Source organism: Dermacentor andersoni, chromosome 1 (genome assembly GCF_023375885.2).
Source record: "Dermacentor andersoni chromosome 1, qqDerAnde1_hic_scaffold, whole genome shotgun sequence".
Lineage (NCBI taxonomy): Eukaryota > Metazoa > Arthropoda > Arachnida > Ixodida > Ixodidae > Dermacentor > Dermacentor andersoni.
The window spans coordinates 268,488,324-268,508,449 of record NC_092814.1 but is presented as its reverse complement, the minus strand read 5'-3'; the positions used below and the strand labels follow the sequence as shown (position 1 = coordinate 268,508,449).

At 45.0% G+C, this 20,126-nt stretch overlaps 1 protein-coding gene across 3 annotated transcripts in view; it reads left to right on the top strand.

The window, feature by feature from the left end:
• LOC126547709 (phosphatidylinositol 3,4,5-trisphosphate 3-phosphatase and dual-specificity protein phosphatase PTEN-like) overlaps positions 1–20,126 on the top strand; it is a 118,046-nt gene that overhangs the window by 40,769 nt on the left and 57,151 nt on the right. The window lies entirely within an intron of this gene.

Here is a 20,126-nt window from a genome sequence, read left to right as displayed (position 1 = left end):
TGTTGGAGGAAAAGAAAGTTAGAAATATTGGAGTACTTTAATCACCATATTTATTTTATTTTGTTTAGTGTTTAGGAGAAAGTGTACTGCATGGGTTCTATCATTTTAGCATTTGATGACTTTGAAGTGCTGCAAGATATTCTGTTCCACCTTGCATATTGTTTGAACAATCCAATTGGGCCTCAGTGTAACCAAGTTGTCTTTTCAGCTGATAACTTTGTTAAACTGAGGCTTTTTGTGTTGTTAGCCCCAAAATCTCGGTGGACTTCTAGACAGCTACTGGGGGATGGAACTTTGTCAATAAGCAGTTGTGAAATTTCCTGCAAGAAAAACAAAGCAACTATTTCTTGACCAAGTGTGCTGGCCATTATCTTGATTTCAATGAACGATAAGTAGACTTGTGTGAATATCAGTTTTTGGTTTGAAGCAAATAGTAATTAGTGTCGAATAATTTTGAAGCAAAAAGTTGGTTCTTTACTTGCCAACAAGGAAACTGATTTGTCTCTGGTGCTGTTAGTCAGATACAGACACATCACACCCACTTATGATACCAGTTTTGAGGGACCCTGAAACGATTTTGATTATTTTGTAAAAACGTACCGAGTCGTTAGAGTAGGTCTTTCTGATCATTAATTGACACATCTAAGTGCTCCGTGTAAGCGTCGCCCCATTGCGGGAATTGCACACACTGCGCCAAAGCGCCGCAATTCGCAGAACAGCGCTGCATTGGCGGGGGCCGCCTCTGTCGGTACAAGGTTTGTCCGGATCGACAGGACCGATTGAAATGATAATGTAGCGCAAGCAGAGGGAACGGCAACAAATGCAGCGCATACTTCGTGAAGTGCGAAGATCGGTGGATATGCGGCAATGAATTTCACATCACTTCAACAGCTGTCAATCTAACCCGCACACATTATCTCGCTGGTGAGCCATCCGTATGAATATATTAACGGTATGCATTCCAAGTCGGCTTGTGGACCGTTACCACATCGACCAGCGGCGAATTTTTGTCACGGCCGTACTGCTGAGATCATTCGGCTTAAACCACTGCTTCATTGGGCTTGGGCGAACTAACGTTACAGTTTGGTGCCGAATCAGCGCAGATCTGTTTGCAGCAGCTGCCCGACACTCGGAAAGCCGACTAACCGCATCGCAAACGAAAGCAACTGCACAGGATCATGACAAAGTTGTTTACGGCCGCCATCTTTGCGATACACCCTACGGTAGCCTCTCGTTCCCGACACTGTGCGTAGACACGCGTCAGTATCTTTTTGGTAGCTTCGAGCAACCTGTCGTAATACTAGCTTTTGATTTACACGTCGGGCGCGACAGTGCTTCATCCTCCCTTTCCCTCTTTCATCCGCAGGGTGGATGAGAGTGAAAGGGGGGAGGAAGTGTTGCGCGAAGTTGCCGTTATCCTCCCAAATTTTGAATCCTTGATAGGTGGCAAATCACGCCGACCCAAAGTTTTAGCAGTGCCGAGTTACCGTACGGTAAGTGTGGTAATATCGTACTGGCCTAGGACTGCGTTTGTGCACACTTACTGTACGGCATACTAAACGGTAAGGAGTCGGTAAGGCTCGGCTCGCACTGCGTTTTGCGAGCCGAGCCGCCCCAAGTCAAAACATGTCCACTTCTCCCGTGCGTTTTCGCCATAGTAGGACCAAGGCACAAGTTAACTTTAAGGGGGGACGCGGGGATCAACTATGGAAAAACGACCCAAAAATTACTTTTTAGAAAGTTGCAGATTCCGAATCTTTGACCCCTTTTCTATAAGTTTTCCAAGTATTTCCGCTGAAAACGACTGCTAAGTACCATAAATAAATATATACATCAGGCAATACAGCGAAAATTTCGTGAAAATCGGTGGAAAAGTCGCGGTTTTCGAGCGCCCCTAGCTCCGGAACGGCAGTACGCGGCGCGGCCATGCTGGTATCGTTGAAAAGCGCGCCTCTTCGCCTTTTGACGCCCCTTTTTCATTTCCTGATAGAGAGAAGAGCAAGCATAAAAACATAAAAAGTCTGAAGGTCGCGGAGCTGCTTGTTACGGCCGCCGATTGGCTTGCTCCGTCACGTGCGTTCTATGAGCCGCCTTATTGGCTGGGTCTGGAAGCGAGCTGCTGCGGCGTCTGCTTCTCCCGTTTCTTCGCGCGCCGGCTGCTGCGCCTTTGTTTACGTGTTGGATACTTGAGGTACACCGCCGCTTCATCGCTTTATTCCGATTTGAATTTTCTATTTCATTTTGTGGTTTCGAGCATGACTGGGCGGACGTGGACGACGAAATACGCGACCAAGCACCGCTTCGGCAGCCGCCGAACATCCGAACGATAAGTAGTCCTAGCAGAGATGTGTCCGCGCGCTAGCTTGCAAGAGAGACTGTCGACGCATTGCCGGGCAGTTCGCAGGCTGTTGCAGCCTTGAGCTCCAATGGTGATGATACCGAACTAATAGCGGCCTTTTCCGATGCTTCCGGGCCAGCGACGTCCCGTAAATACTCCGCGACGTACCCCGATTGTGCCACCACCGTCACCGAGATGAACGACGAAAGTGCGGTCCAAGCGCGTGCGTCTGCCGGCCGTGAAAACGAACCGTGCATCAGCAACGGTCGCACCATACAGTCGCATCTTGAGTCACAATTCATCTTGTTGGAGGTGTTGAATATGACCGCCGCCACTGTCCGCGCGTCACTTGGTTCTGTGCCGGCAACTGAACGGAAGATAGGGTTTACGGCGGGAGGAGCATGCTCGGTGGTGACGGACTCAAGCGAGTCGAGCGGCTGAGAAAGATGCCTTGAGCAAGAAGAGGGCACGAAAAGCACATGAAAGCAAGCATAAAAGATCCAAGAAGCCAAGAGATCAACCGGACACCTGCACCTACAAGGCCGGTGGTTTCTACTCGAATAAACATGGCTCAAAACTTCGAACACCTTTTTCTCAAAACTTTTTTATACCACCAAGGTCAACTTGCAAAGCCAATATCTCAGCCACTGTTATGAATATTTTTACACCGTTTGTTTTGTTACACTCATTGTGCACCACTGCACACAGTGACATGTTTTGTTTTCAAAATAGTTGCTTCAATAATTTATCTTATGTTTTCACAGTCGAGATTTTCATGCAACTGGAGTAGCTACCAAAGAATGAGAATATTAAAAAAATCTGGTAGGCTAAAAAAATTACAGGAATGTCACTGTGTGGAGGATACATATAGGAGTGCTATCAATGTTTGCTTGAACTCCTTCCATCAATATACAGGTGTGCAGGCATTTTGCAAAAATGAAAACAGAAAAATTTTGTAAACAAAAAAGTACTGCAGATATTGCAGCCATATTTTCACAGTTTTGTTTATGTGATATTATTAACACCTGTGCAAAATTTCTTCAAAATCGGCTGGTAAATAAAAAAGTTAGCTTTGATCCCCATGTCCCCCCTTAATTCACGTTCTGCGGCGTGACCAAGTGGCAGCATGTATGACAGCCCTTCTGACTGGAAGGTAAACTTGAGCTGAATTGAACTTGTGGTGGTACCCTTCATAACAGACGAGTAATATACTCACGCTGAATGTGAAAAAAAAAGATATGAAAGCAAAAATAATTGAAAACGAGAAAAATGAAAAAAAAAACTTTGGATTGGTGGCGCCATCTAGTGACGCAGAGTTTACTTAGAGGGGATGGAGAGTTTTTATTGCCGTAACTAACTATATTCTACTTATCTGTTGGTGTAAAGTGTCAGCAGTGGTGCAATTGACAACAAACAGTCCTATTTTTATATATTGCTTAGACAAAAACACCTATGTAACAAAAAAATGTTTGACGTGTTGTAGGACGAAGTGTCACAAAATGTCGCTACTGGCCTCGTGACTGGCATCTACGTTTGCCGTAACCCAGCGCTCCAGTAAAGAATAATATGTGTATGAACAAGGTAAAGCTTTTTAGTGTTTGCCAAAATGAATACAGTCGAACCTCGATATAACGAAGTCCAATTTGCAGCCGAAAATTCGTTAAATGGCGAGTTTCGTTAAGTCGAGGTTCGCATGTTTCAGCAGTCCAAATTAAGATGCAGGTTCTTGGAACACACCTGGCGTATGACACTTTGTAGATAGCAAAATTACAAAGATAACCAATAAACCCCAGAACTAATAACACAACCAAGAGCGTGATGCCCGATAGCCAGCGGGTACGAACGCATTTTTCTTCATTACGCGTACGGTGAAGAGCAGGTCTGCAGCAAGCGCCGCGCCTAGTGCTCATCGCTGCCACTAGATGTAGCCATCAGTGCCATCATCATCATGATTTGTCATCACTAAAAAAAAAATCCTTTCACGAAGACATGGCAACCCGTGGCGCAAAGAAAAAATAATTGTGCTCATACCAGAGCTATCAACTTGAATATTCTTTCGAAGAAAATTGGAAGTAGTATCAACTTGGTGGATCAATGAGGCCACCACTTACCATCGGATGATACCGTGCTCCGTAAAGCAATGACAACGTTGATTCATGAACGCTGGTATATTTTATTTAACTTCCCGCAGAGCAATTCTATGCAACTCAGATGGAAGCGATGAACTCCGTCAGCTTCATCTGCCGCTTTTTAGTAAGCGTCGGGGTTATAAGGCAGTCGTAGGTTGACAGGGCTGCTAAGGCTTGCTCTTGCGAGTGCGCGCCCGCATACGTGCGTAAGAGATCCAGCGCATCGATGACTTGCTTCGGTGTAGCTATGCTGCTTGCCGCCTGGACTTCTTCGTCCGAGTCGTCGTCCTGCTTTTCTGTATCTGTGACGCTCTGGATTTTTGCGTCATCGTCCAGCTCTTCAGTTGTCACAGCGCAAGCATCGCTGAAGACAAAGTGCTCGAGTGTCACGTCGCTTGGGGCACCTCCCTGATCGCAGAGCAGCTGCCACGAGTCAATGACATCTGTTGTGTACGCCATACTTTCGTCACCGTCATTGTACTCACGGCGGAGCTGGGCCTTAAAATTAAGACGAAGGTCCGGGCTTGTTTCATGACCATGTCGCACTTCACTGGCAGGGACCGATCACATATTTTAGCGACTACGCCGCAAGCTTAGCCTACAGCTCCGGAAAGCGTCCAGACTTCGGCACGTGGGAAATTTCTCACTTGCCGTCACAGATCAAAATTTCGCTTCGCTGCAGTCGCCACTCTCGCACCACCCGTTTGTTATTTGTTCCTTCGACGTAAAGGATGGCAGCCCTCTTCAACGCTGCTGTGAACGAGTGGCGAACGATTAGTGGGCCTAGAGCACTCATGACTAGGGAAGCATTGAAGTAGCGCGTAGCCGGCAGTCAAGTGGAGCGCGTCAAACCAGTGCCTTTCAACAGAGAAAGAAACCCCAGGAAACCCGCGAGCGGTGTCTGCTCTTCCATGAACTACCAATACTCCCCCCAAGCGCCGCCGTTCTGAGGGTGCCGCCGCAAATGGGAATAGCGGCGCTTCCGTCAACTGACACCCCCCATGAGTTTTGCATGCACTGTAAGACTCAAAAATGTTGAAAAACCCTTCCGAAAAGCGAACAAACTCGCAGGATAGCGAAAATATACGGGTAGGGCCATAGAGCAAACATAAAATTGTAATTACGTTGTAGCTCCCGTTGGTCTCGCTTTTTTGGCGGGGCCATGTTTTGGTTTCGATTGTAAGTCGACCCCCCCAACTTCAGCCTTTCAAATTTAAAAAAAAGTGGTCGACTTACAATCGTGTAAATACGGTAACCAACTGAGAAAATGTGCCCAACGACCCCTGTTCGTAAACTTACTTCCGGTTGGCGCTTTGCCGTTCCAACAGGCCGGTGACGTCATAGCGTGACGCGTTCCGGAACTTCTGAAGCACTCCGGCTAGCACTACAGGAGCGCGTCCGCTGCGGATTTCATACGTACACGATAGATGGCGCAGCGGCACGTTCTGCTCTACATATTGAAGCGCGCCGGGAAAATTTGAGTATTAAAGGGCGCATGCAAATCGCTGTATGCCCGGTTAAAGTTTTCGTCTGCCTGTCAAGGAGGCTTCTGGTACGTGCGTGCGATGCGCGAGGACTTCGTTAAATCGGAAGTACAGTATGAAGTGACCTCGTTAAATCGCGAAAAAAAATACATGGTTTTCAATGGGGCAGAAATTGGGAAAAATAAAGTGCGTTATTTCGAGAATTTCGTTAAATTGAGGTTCGTTATATCGAGGTTCGACTGTATTTCCCATTCAGCGCATAGTTAATGTATTTTGCAAGGCCTGAATGTTAGCCACGATCATCATTATCACGTTACTGTACGCATCAAGCCACACACGCGGCTAAAACATCTTCAGTCATCGCGGTAGGTTAGTACGGAACAGTAATAACATACCGCATACGGCACTTACCGTACGGTAATACGACACTGCTAAAACTCGCTAATAAAATGGGGCAAAAGCGGTGCCATTCTTTACCGTCGGCGCCGGCTACTCGCGGAGCGGTGATTGAGTCATGTGATGCACAGTCCTTTCGTCTCTCACACAGATTGGCCTTACGATAACCTACCTGCTGTAAAGTTGGGAAAGCCTTACTGTATTTTGCAGGAAAACTGGAAAGCTAAACTTTCTGTGCAATAAATAAGATTGCCACAAAACACAAGTCCACTAATTAACTGAGAACGTCATTGGCATTCAGGGCGTCACTAATTCACTAGTTTCAGAGGGAAAAAAAAAGCACATGATTCTGTTCAACAAAAATATTTCAGACCTTAAGGGGAGACGCGGGTCGAAAAACGGCGATTTTCATCAGAAAAGTCAGTTTTATGTTTTTGACTGTTTCAGCAAGATTGATCCCTCCTCTTTCACATATAAAGAAATCAGAGCCGTAAATGATTGGGAAATTATAAATAAACTCGGTGAAAGCACCCGAGATGGCGAGAAAAGGTGCAAATCTGGCCCATTTTCCAGCGCGTGATGCGTCAAATCGCGGCGTCACAAGCTATTGGGCTTGTGCAAGGCAGTAGGCCTACGCTTTTTTTCTCCGAGGTCGGCTTTGCCGCGTCACAATCTCCCCGAGAAGTAATATTAAAAACAAAATTTCACCGCCAAAACCGAGCGCTTTCGCTGAATTTCTAAATCACGTGGTGCGATTCCGGCCACGCCATTGGCTGCTTGCGCGCGACGCGGCCGCAGGTTGTCTGCTCTTTCTGCGACGCGCCGCTCTCTCGACGTATTCCCAGGCTTTCAGGCATTTTTCTGCTCCTTGTTTCGATGGATCCCGTGAAGAAACGCGATTTTCGACCTCGAAAGTATCGGTCGAAGCACAAGTTCAAGGGGACTCGCCGTAAAGTCAAGCGGCGTGCAATAGAGACGTCCGCAGCAGCTAAGCCTAACCTAGGTGACGGCGACGCTTTCGACGGTTCAGAGCCGGCCGGCCGCTCAAGTTTCGTTGACAGCACAGACGAATTCGTCAGCGCATCGGAGAAAAAGTAGATAATCTTCGACAATCAAGATAGGAGCGGCGAGGAGACTGCAAGCACCTTTATCTGCGAGATCGGCGTCGGGAACGTGAGCGCCGCGGCATGTCCGGCGTGCGAACGGCGCGACCTTTTTATCCGTGAGTTGGCCAAAAAACGGAAACGACTCGCGTCGTTTTTGGGGTTGTGTTGCAACAATGCAGCGTGTACCACGTCCGTTACCTCGTCAACGTATTCGTCGCGGTGTGCATCTCCGGTAGACGACGCTAACGGTGGAGCGCGCCCTTCGGCCAGCCCAAGAGAGAGTTTCACCGTGAATATCAAGGCAGTGGTTGCGGCGTGCGCATTTAGAGCTGTACACAATCAACTCGTCCCATTTTGTGCAGTTCTTGGTGTACCAAAACCGATGCACCATAAATCGTTCACCGCCATAACAAAGAAAGTGCACCTCGCTGCTACAAAAGCAGTGGCTGAACTTGGAGTTCACTCGGAAAATAACAGCGCAGGAAGTGGGTCAGCATGGTGCTCATGAAGACTCTATGAGAGAACAACATATGGCGCAGGTGAATTCTAAAGTAGTGCACTGGATCTAGATACCCTGGCCTGCATTATGTGCAATTTTTATATAGATTTCAGTGCTACAACACAAATAAAGGACTTTTATAACTTTCAATCGTGTTTTTCTCAGCTTCATAATTTTGGCCAAACATGGCTTTTCTGCACGACATTTGATGTACTTATTGTGGTCCAATCAAGACCAAATTTGGTGTGCATCATCTTTAAGACGTGTTAGTGCGACCAGTTTATTTTTAAGAATGGAAATGTTCAATACCCTTGGGTACCAGTCACTGAAAACGAAGCATCAGATATGAAATTCTCTCAAAATGTTGCCTGTCAAGGGAATTGCATTATCTTGGTTATTAGCAATCAGTGGAGTGTTAGGGACAAGAAAAGCCGTTTTGCACTGCTATATCACGCCAACTGCTAGGTCCAGTAGCTGCACAAACATGCACTGTTTTTCACTTATGCATGGCACTTAGGACATGAAAGCACCAAGCTATCCTAAAACTAAAAACAGATTTGGAATGAGGATATCAAGCTATATAAGTGGTACAATTTTCATTTGTCTAGCATTAATATTTAAAAAAAAAGGTTTCTGAGGAGCGTCTCCCCTTAATATACTAGAACTGAGCTGTAATCAGCGCTGGCATACTAATTTCGTGTTCCCTTCAATAAGCGTAGACCGTACTGCATATCTTTAATTCCATGTACCTAAGTTACAGATAGTGTGCTACGTTCTTGTTATGCAATGCTAGGAGACTCCCACGCATGTGCAGCACCGTATTTTCTTGCCAAAAATTTGTAATTAAATTTTGTGAAAAATTTTCTGATATTCGATTTGACATTTGGCTTTTCTTTCTTGATTTGATTTAAAATCTACTATTGAGTGTTCGCATACCTCCAGTTATAACAATTAAATCTGGCTAACTGGGTGGGTGCGCCGAAAGGAAAAAGACTGAAAAATTCTGCAAGTCGCTTTGTCACACCCCTCTTTGTACCGCACACCCCGTATTGAAATTGAAATTGATTTATTCATTATAGATTACAGGTTATAAAAAAGAGATATATACAGAAGGAGGTCCTATAGTCAAAGACTGTATCGGCACCTTCTGTTATTTATCAATATGTGTTTTCTGAAGGAACGAGTAGAACTACACATAAAATCATATATCATCATCATAAGGACGCACCTTTGTCGCATCACTGGCCTCACATGCCCTTCTCCTCTCGGTAAGAGGGTGAAAGGGAACGGGGCAGCGTAGGCGTGCCTTGTGGGATGTGCGGCACAAAGGCAGGTGTGGCGAAGCGGCTCACACTTTTTTTCTTTTCCTGAATTTCGCATTCCCTTTCTTTTCGGCACAGGTACCCAGTAGCCGGATCTAATTGTTATAGCCAATAATGCAGCATAGGAACATTGTAGTAAGCGGTTTTATTTTACTATAGAACACACTCAAAAGTTAACAGTGCATAAATGAGCTCGACTCTACTTTTTCTGTCTATTTAAGATGTTTGAATATTTGTCCCCCTCTGCTTTTTTCATGCAATCTGGTTATAACAATTATCGGTTAGAACCATGAAATTTTCTTGGCACTTGAATATTATGAGTGGGTTCGACTGTATCCTCATGCAAAAATGCAGCTTCTACACGTCTTACATCTCCAAAAGCATAGAAAATTTGTTTAAACTTTTGCTCACTGTTATGTTTCAGTCTACTTAAAATTTCGTGGTGGTTGAGGCAGTGGGAGCATTTCGCTTTCGCTCGCTGTGCATCATCACAATGCTGGGAAGTGCTACCTTGACTGCGCAACACCGGGAGATTATGTTGCGTTGCACAAATTCAGCTTGATGCATTTCGTCTACATGCAAGCTTAACCTGCTCTGTTTATTAAGCGTGCAAGCAAACTTGGTAGGCGTGCTCGGCACTTTTGTGGTCCTCAATCTAACCCGTGTCCATGACGCGGGCCCGATCCTGTGGCAGTATGCAGTCCACCACAGTGCCTGCCTTGGCTGTTAGGCCTAACCAGCGTTGCTTCACTGGGTGTCTGCCATGCCACGGAAGTTAGGGTTTAGTACTGTGTCGATCCAATTGCAGCGGTTGTACGGCTCTTGCGAAACCAAAAAAAAAACCATCTCGCCAATGAATGAGAGTACTTATCCTGAATGCCACTACATTCATGGTTACCAGTTTTAAGTATGCCGCCCGTGGATGTGTCTGAAAATTGAGCCAAACGCCTTATAGCATCCAAAACTTTGGTTGCTGTTATACATTGGTCCAGTAGGGAAGGTGGTGGTGCCGCAACATGAATGTTAGAATAGCCGAGCAGGGGCAGAAATTAGTAGAGGACTGTAAACAAATTTGTCTTTGCATTGTCCCGACTATGAGGTATGCGATCCAACTTGCTCACCAAAACTGAAACTGTTGATTGTACATGTTTTTGAAAAGTTAGCAATCTTTGTATATATAACCCGTACCAAAGTTCTTTTTTTAAATATAACAATGAAATTGGGATGTGGCTTATATGCGAATTTTGCCCTGAAGTGTGGCTTCACAGTAGCACGGGCCATGCTGCTGTGAAACTGCACCTTTAGGTCAAAGTTCTCTGCATAAGCGTCACCGAAGAGGTGGGGAACAGAGTTGCTTGCCAAAAATAGGGCTTGAACGATCTGTCTATCAGCAAAAGGAGGCTGTTTTTACAAAGATTTAACTACTATTGTATGTAGATATTTCTACAGGTGATACACAGGAATTCTTAATTTTTAAAAATTTGTTTCTGGTGTGCTGTAATTGGAATTGTGGTTTATACAGGGAAGTGGCTTATATGTGGAAGAATAAGTAAATTCGTTCATTTTGAATACTTTGGAGACTTCGAATACTGAAATTCGAGTCAAAGCGGATGTAGAATAGCATAATATTCGATTGAATATTCGAAAATATTGAATATTTGCACAAGCCTAATGTAAAACATGTACAAGATAAGAGCAAAGCTACATAATGTGTTGCATCTATTGCTTTGACCAGCTTTTGGTTGCTTTTATGTGCATTATAACTTAACAGCTGATGCTAGCAACTAGATTTCGTTTGTTTAGTGAAGTCTAGTTACCTAGTAGTGATACACGAGGCTGCAGCATATGCTACATTGACCAACGACAAAAACTGAACTTGTCCTTGGTGTGCCATGAACAAAAAAAAAAAAGAAAGAAAGAAAGAGGAAAAGGCTCCTGTGTGTCCTGCATGAAAACGTTTCCTTCACTTGCAGTACCTTCAGCCCTTTTCATTTTTTTGACTAAGTGTGAAGCTTGACAGTTCATTCTCGTTTCTAGATTTTATATTTTTCATCTTAATGTGCTTGATTGTGGTGCATGAAAGGAACATACCAGGCGTGGGCTCTGTTACGTTGTGACAGATGTTCCAGTGGTGCATTTTATTTTTATGAAGTTAGTTTTCAGATATCAGTAAATTGAGGCTCAAATATGCCAACAAAATTCTGAATAAGACCTTGTTTTTGTGGATGATATTGGTGAAAGTTTACAATATTTAGATAAAGCATCTTTTCCCCTCAATAATTTAAATTGACAGATTCACTTGTGAAGAGCTCAGAACTAGGGGCATGCAAGTATTTGAGCTTAAGATTTGAAAATTGTATGCTGGCTGATAATTAACTTCAATTTTCAAATACAGCAGCACCCCTCTAATATGTTTTCCACGGGACCGCAAGAAAAAAAACTTAATAGCTGGGAAACGTATTATGTGAACACGCTCTTTGTGTCATGCAGACGTGCTGTTAAATATTAAAACAGACAATATGCACGTATCAGCCTCTATAGGATATACAGTCACCAGACTTGACGGGAGACTGCCTAAAAGTTTGAATAATCGGGAGTTTGAAGTATTGGATTCGACAGAGAATGAGTAATATTCGTGTCACATGGGCATCCACGAACTCCTTTAGGATAAGGGAGTGCGAGACTTCCTAATACCCGTGTCACATGGGCAACTTGAATCTCCTTCAAACTTCCTTCCCTTAAAGGACCGTAAGGGAGTTTCACCTCAAAGGAGTTAGCTCCGTGTCACACGGCCTATAAGCGAGCTTTTGAAAGCTGCCGCTGGGGGCCCATTAGGCGCTGCTCACCTCGTACGCAGTCATGAGAGAAACACGTTATATATTGCTAAAAAGTTTTGGTTACTTGTCTTTTCATACAAAATATAATTATTTATTACAACAAAAAATGGCGCAGTCAGGGCAAACGCAGCAGCCATTCCAAGAACGCCCGGTTCGAGAGTTGAATGTAGCTGCTCAACTCAAATATCTTTGTCAGTGCTCAAATACTATATTATATGCAATAAAAACAGTTATAATTGCTGGTAAAAGTGATATTAATAAAAATGAGGGTGATTTCTTGACTCGAAATTCAAGCACGCTGGGAACAAGAGTACTCCCTTCAGTCTGCAAGGGAGATCTTCCATCTCCTTTCACTAGGAACTTCCTTTGCTAAAGGACTGCCGTGTGACATGGCGCGCATCTCCCTCGAGATAAAGACGTCCTTGGTTCAAGGGAGTTAAAAGGACTTTAGCCGCGTCCGTATGACAGGGGTATAAGGAAGTTCGACCTCAATGAAGTTGTGGTGGTGTCACACAGCCAATAAGGAGTTTCTAAAAGTAGCTGCCAGAGGCGCATTCAGCGGTGTTTTGTTTTTGTACAAGTACAAGAATGTAACTTCTAATTATGCTCATAGCTGTTATAATTACCACTCCTTCCATAAAAATAGTATTCAATATCTTTGATGCGAAAAAGATACACCTCGTTAAAAATCGGAATGCGCTCTCTTAACATACCAGTGCTGACAGCAACGCTAGCTGCCCTGTGCTTATCTGTGTTTTCGTTTGCGGCATGGCGAGTTGGCTCTGCATTCTCCTCCCCAAACTGCTGCAAACTATACTGTAACGCAACATTTCGTGCACGGTGACATCCTGAGCTTTCCTTTTATTTTGTCTACTATGCCTGTGCCAATCGTGAGTGACCACACCGAGCACTGCACGACTAGCACGACAAAGGCTATGTTTACATGCACCAGACACTAGTGGGTTGAGTTAGAAACCGGGCTGACCGAGCCCGACGTGACTGCGTTTACATGAACTCGCTTCTGACGAGTCTTGGACAACGACGGCACATAGCGCCAAGCCGAGACATCAAAGCATTTGAACTGCTCTTCCGGTTCTCACTACCGTCTGTAGCAGCTCTATTCTGTGGGTCTTATCGCTACGATGAGGTTGCAGTGCACAGTGCCTTGTCTTGACCTTGTCGAGATACTATTCCTGCTGCCGGCACATAAATCGTGCCGTCCCGGTGTTCCCATGCAAGTCTCAACGCTGGTGGGCCGGACCTGTCTGCACCTGTTTACATGCACACTACAAACTGGTCGGTTTGAGTCAGCCTACCCCATGCAGTCGAGCTGACTCAGCCCGACTTGACACTTGTTCAGTCCGATCGGCTAGCGTTTACATGAACTCAACAGGCATATTTCAGCCCGACAAGCCGACTTGACACGCTTCTGTTGGGTTCATGCAAATGCCCTGAAAGACGAGAAAAACATGGCACCAAGCGGCCCAAGTCGAGAGTATTGTGCAGCAGTAAGCGAACTGTTGCTGACTTATGCTTGAACTTTTATTTAATTCAATAGAAATGTTCTAAACACATGCAACATTAATTTTAATGCAAACAATAATTAAATTGTCAGTTTTACAACAAGTATGGGTACGAGAGTACTCCTTTCAGCAGCTGAAGGAGATCGCCGATCTCCCTTGACCAAAGGCTTCGTTAAACTCCCTTAGTGAAAAGGCGACCGTGTAATGCTGAGTGCGTCTCTCTCCAGATAAAGACGACAGAATGAAAAGTAGTTTGCAGGTGCCCATGTGTCAGGGGTATAACTCATTCCTTGAGTGGCCAAGAAAGGTGCCGTATTCTCGGATGATCCCTTTTGGAAGATTTCGCCTGACTAGCCCCAGACGTATCGGCATCTACGAGCGACAGCATTCTTTGCGCAGGACCAAGCACGATATCGCAATGCCAGGATCACTTTCGCCCGTCCATGCTTTTGGTGCTACGAAACTGAAAGTAGTATCTTAGAAAGTGATCGTCTGAGTATGTCGCCCAAGTTTATCTATGTGTTGCTGCCAGCAAATACCCAAGCTTGTGACCTGGTCAGTTTGTATTTCTACCATTGTCGTGCTGTCGCTACAGATAGACAAAAAGTACAGTCATTGCATGCACTGAATCTTGATCCCCTGGCAACATAACAGAAGTCTACCGAGCTGCGATAGCCGAATAATTGCACATTTCTTGGCTACAGTCATTGTCTGGCGCTTCCCTCACTTAAACACCACCCTTGTTAGTGCATACATTGCAGATGGACTTGGCGTCACTTGAAACTGCTTGAAGAAGTTACCGGGACCCTATAGCTATTTAACACGTAAATGAACAACGCTGGACGCGTGTAACTTGCACGACAAACAGCAAATGCACATGATGCGGACTTTGAACACGAAGCGGCTTGGCTTGGCTTGCCCTACAGTTTAGGCACGGTCGGCGAATACTGGATTGACTAAACTTCGCTAGTTCTGGCTTCGAGAAGGTGCTGGCGGTATGGCTGATAACTATGACGGGGACGTATTAAAAATAAAATATACCGTATAATGCGGAATATAGGTCGACCCCCTTACATTGAAGCAAAGAAGTCAACATAAAAATTATAAGGCACAAAACTTCGTTTTATTTAGTGGTGCCGCCAGACTCGTCACCTGCTCATTCGTTTGAGCTGTCTGAACTCTCGTCCAAAGACAACTGCTTTTCACTGGCTGCGTCCCACATGTCATCCTCGGTGCCGTCCAAGGAGTTGCTAATGCAACACTTCTTGGATGCCCGTACCACCATATCGTCGGGCAGCGAGCGCCAAGCCTGCGACACCCATGTGGCCACAGTGGCGAGAGGCGGCCTGCGCAGCCGGCCAGTTGGGGTCGTTGGGTTGTCGCCGGCCATCCACTGATTATATTGTTCATGGACACGGTCTTTAAAGGGCTTGTTGAGCACGACGTCCAGTGGCTGAAGTGTTGACGTCATGCCTCCCGGAATGACGGCGAGTTCCGTCGCGGAGTGCCTGCTTTACACCTGTGGTCAAGTGCCTGCGAAAGGCATCCAAGACGAGCATGCTCGGACACCGCAGGAGTGCGCTGGGTCGCTGATTCCAGACGGTCTTAATCCAATTGAGCATGAGGGCCTCGTCCATATAGCCCTTGTCATTCACGCGAACGACATCTTGCGGGAAAGCCTCTTTCGGCTGCGTCTTCCCCTTGAATATTATGTATGGGGGCAGCTTTCTGCCGTCTGCAGTACAAGCGAGCATCACCGTGAAGCGCGAATGCTCGTTCCCCATAGAAGGAAGCTTGACTTCTTTTGCGCCGCGTTCGCACACTGTGGTGGGCGACGGCATGTCGAACCACACCGGCGTTTCATCAGCGTTGCCGATCTGTCCCAACATGTAGCCATGCTGCTGCCGGAGACGGATAACATAGCGCTGGAATTCGACCAGCTTGTCCTCGTATGCCTCTGGCAGCTTCTGGCAGACTGATGTGCGCCGTCGAAGTGCGAATCCCTTGCGTCGCATGAAGCGACGAACCCTATAAATGGAGCCCTTGAATTGTTCCTTGGGCAGTCCGGATTCTCGGGCGATCTCAATAGCTTTGATGCGGATGAGTTCTGCTGTCACTGGCAAAGATCTGGCACGATGCTCGCGGACGAAATCCGCCACCCTGTCTTCGAGCTCCAGGTGCACCGCGCCATAGAATAAAGAACCGCGCCGTGCCCGCGAGTTGGTCCGCGTCGGTCACCAAGGGGGCGATAACGATGCGGATGCCGAAAGGTCTGCGCTCCTACATGTTGCCAGACGACTATTCATGTTGTGCCAAGGGCCGGTATATAAGTCGAGGGGTGAATTTTTAGTAAAATGTTTTGAAAAAAGCTCGACCTATATTCCGCGCTATACGGTAGTTACTTTTGCTCAATTCTGTGGCCAAATTGGCCTGCATTTGTGCAGGTGAAGTCTGAATATTGAGTGGTGCACTTTAAGATGTCCGAAATTCCCACCTAGACACGCCACAAAGGCCGTTGGACGTCGAAAGTGCACGTTCGTGGTAGTCGGAAGTGCACAACAGATCGTCCAGCGCGGTTGAAGCTTTTCTTCTAGTACATTGTTTAATATTGTAGACGGTGCACTTGATATTTTCTCATAATTATTCGTTGAAGTTGCAAATCATGTGGGAGTGTTGCGGGAAAGACGACGTATCAAAGGGGATTCTCTTGCATAGGTGTCTATGAGTCCTTTGCTGGGATTAGGCTTTAGCGACTTTATGCCTTGGAAAAAGTATGAATGAGGAATGTATCAGCGGGTACTACTGCACTTAGCATTTGCATCATGTGTAATTTAAACTGTTAAACAGTCTTGTCAGAAAGGGTTGTCGGAATCCACATATAGTATGGGCAAGTTAATCTTGAATGTTGCTGCTCTACTGCCATGTTTAGATGCATTAGTACATCAAATCTTATTCCATGATGTCAAACTTGCAGTGTGCACAGTATATTTAAGTAGAAAGCAAAGCAGCCAACCGAATTTTTGCAATGTGACCTAACCTGCTGGCGATGTGCAGTCGACATCTGCACTTTGTCGCGTGAAGATACTGCTGGTAACATTGTACTGTGCACTAGGAGAATGTGAAATGTAAGATTATCATAATAATGCAAGTGCAATATTAGGCACCCACTGATTTTTTGGACACGGACAGGGCTGTAAAAGTGTTATTAATTGGGGGACACGGGTTGTAGAGACCGAAAAATCGTGGAAAGTCACTTTTTTGAGAACATTATTTTTTGGATTCTACAATGTCTGATGTATTATCTCAAATTTTCACACTTCTTGGACCAATATTTTGGTCGTAATGGCGTTTTATATCGCATTGGCAAGTTGTATTTTTACTGACGAACGTGCAAAAAAGGGCCTTTTTCCGTGACACGTAGTTGCCGTTCAAAGTTTCCGATTGCAGCCATCTTGGTCTTGTTTGAAAGAGTGACTCTTCTCATTCAGTTCTCGCGCCACCGCTACTCTGGGTGCTGAATGGCTATGAAGAAAAAGCCCGCGAAAAAGTAGTCCCATGCGCAATTCCATTCGTCGACTGAGGCAGGTGACCGTAACAACGCCACGCCATTGGCGGATTTTCGCCGTCGCCTGCTGGGGCTTGCGAAACTCGGCACGAGAAAATTCTGTTTGCTACAAATCATAAATGTGGCAAACAGAAGAATAAATGAAGAGTTTTAAACTTTCGAAAGTGCGCCGTAGCTTTGGAAGATGCCAGCAGTAGTTTGCTACCTGTGCCGAGCCCCGTTGGAGTCTCTTCCCCCGTGACTGCGGAATAGGCTTAGCAGATGAAAGCGCTTTTCGCAGCGGCCGGTGTTCATGTGGCATTCCAGCACTGCTAATGCAACCTGATGATTTGGAGAAACTGAAGAAGGCACAAGAAAAATGGCAAGACGCCGGCTACCCAGCGAAAATAGAATTTTCTCACTCACGCTGCTGCGGCTGCGGCTGGCTTGGATGCGTGGTAGACGCGCTGCGATTCTCTGCCATTCTGTGTAAAACGCAAGTTGTGGTGCAGCAGCGGGCAAAGGTGAACATGACTGCGGTCTCCCCATAGAGATAGTCATCTGGTGTGCGATCTGTGGCGATGCCACGTCGGCACGGAGTTCGCTGCGCGTGAGCAACAGCCAAGCGTGGACCCTCGTTCCTCATGAACTCTCTCGCTGTGGACAAAATGCGGAGCGCCGTTAATTGGCAAACAGCATTAAAAGAATTCTTTTTTTTTTTTGTCAATTAAAGATGCACCTCGTGCGCGATCTGCGGTGGTGCCGCGTTGGCCAAACATGCAACCCATTCTTCGTGAACAATCTCGCTGTGCACGAAATGCGGAGCACCGGTAATCGGCAAACGACACTTTTTTTTTTTCAATAACAAACGTTTCACACTAGGGCATACATGCTGGGGCATGTGCTATGGGCAAACTAGCCTGTTAACTGGTAACATGTAAATACTCCATTATATTCCTGAATAAATCAAGCTATGTGTTTTTCTTTTCATTTTCATTTGCCTGTTTGTGGCAACATTAGTACACCTGTAATTTTATATATGTATATAATATATAGAATTCTGAATGTGCAAATATGTAAATAGCAATGCCTCAACATTGTACTGAGCAAAGTTTTTCTTCTTTCTCTTTTTTCTCAAAACGTGGTTTTTGTTCACTTTGCTTGTTTGCTGTATCAATACCTTTGGATCTAGGACAGCTAGAGCTATTATTTCTTTTGCAGCACAAAGCTAAATGTTTTGAGAATGCAATGCTGAGAGCAGATTTTTTTAATTTTGAGCTCCAAATTTTTATATTTACATTTACATTTCCTCTTATTATTGATACTGTGAACACAGAACTTCAATGGGCTGTAAAATGACAAATCATTGAATTTCGAATCTGTTTTCAGCGTTGCTATCCTTATGCACTCTAGTATCCAACTATATAATGTTTGCAACTTTCCCTCTAGCAGGTAATTTTTAATTGTTTCAACAAACAATAGAAGGTAATTATTATCACGGTAACTACTATGTATATGCAAAATGTAATTAGATATTTAAGATCAACACGAAACACTGAACGAGCATATGCAGTTTTATCAGATTTGATCAAGAAATAAGTTATCTTAACAACCCTCCCCCCTTAAAGAGTTGCGGTGGTAAAATTGACTTTATTGTTTCTCTGCAACTTCAGCAACACAGCAAAGTCATTTACCGACTTTTGCTTTGTTTTGCTTCATCAAAATAATACATACTTGAAATTTCACGATAGCCGAGGCGGTGGGTGCATTTCACTTTCACTCATTGTATGCACAGTCTTCTACCTGTCGTGGCACCCCTCACTAGCTAGGCCTAGCAAGCGCCAATTTGCTGGAGTTGGCGACCAAAGTTGCAGTTTGCTGCCAAATTGTCAAAACACTTCGCAGTGGCTGTACCACTCTTGAAGAAAAGTGCAGGAACCATTTAATGAAAGTACAGGCATGGGGTGACAACTTGAATTGTGGCAACTTTGTTTCTGGCCTCCATGTTTTCAACACTGTGCATGTGGCTCAGTCCAAAAAATCGATCAAGGCACTGTACGGCGCCTGAAATTTTAATTGTCATTTTACATTGCTTCTATGGAGCAGGTGACAGTGCCGTGGGGAAGTCATAATTGAGCGTCTAAAAAATCAGCCACCCGAAAAATTGGTTGGCAACTATATTGCATTCAAGTGCTTTACTGTGGATAAATCTGTAACAGAGCTTTCCACATTGTTTGCATTGCAAAAAGGCAGTGAGATAAATGTTTTCGTTTTCAGTAGTTCTTACATTTCTTTTAGTCCTTTGAGTTTCAGAAGAATCAATCAGGGGCTGTCACATTTGGCTATGTTTCTTCATGTATGTCAACGCTTTAATGACTAGAAAAATACCCAGAAAATTTTATTTTCTATCAAAATATGCAAAACGCATCAAGAATAAGCATAATAAAAAAAATATATTTTGCTGAAATTTTTTCAACAGTAAGGGGAAAACCCTAGGCAGGAAACTGGAAGTGAGTTTCACCCCAAGCCACCTAACACTTCGTTTTCAATTTGTATAGACAGCTCATCATATGTGAACCATAGGTGCACATTTGATTAGCTTTACGTGTGACACCACTGCAGCTGGATATGTTGCATCGGTCTGTCTCCTCTGCCCTTGCTTTCGCAAGACAGTGAGTTATAATAAAGGGATAATGAGACATCCACCCCATCGTAGCAGTTGCTACAAAGGAAATCCATACAGGCTCTTTAAAAGAAAAGCTTCCCAGTTGATGAAAAATTCGTCCTGGTCCAGGACCACGGCCTTTCCAGGGCAGCGGCTCTACCATCTGCGCTAACCAGGCAGCTAGCAGATGGTAGGGCAAAGTCGAACCTATCAACAACTCGAAGGCAAGATTTTGACGTAATAGTTCTGTGGAAACATGCTAGGTGGAGAGAAGTAATTAATA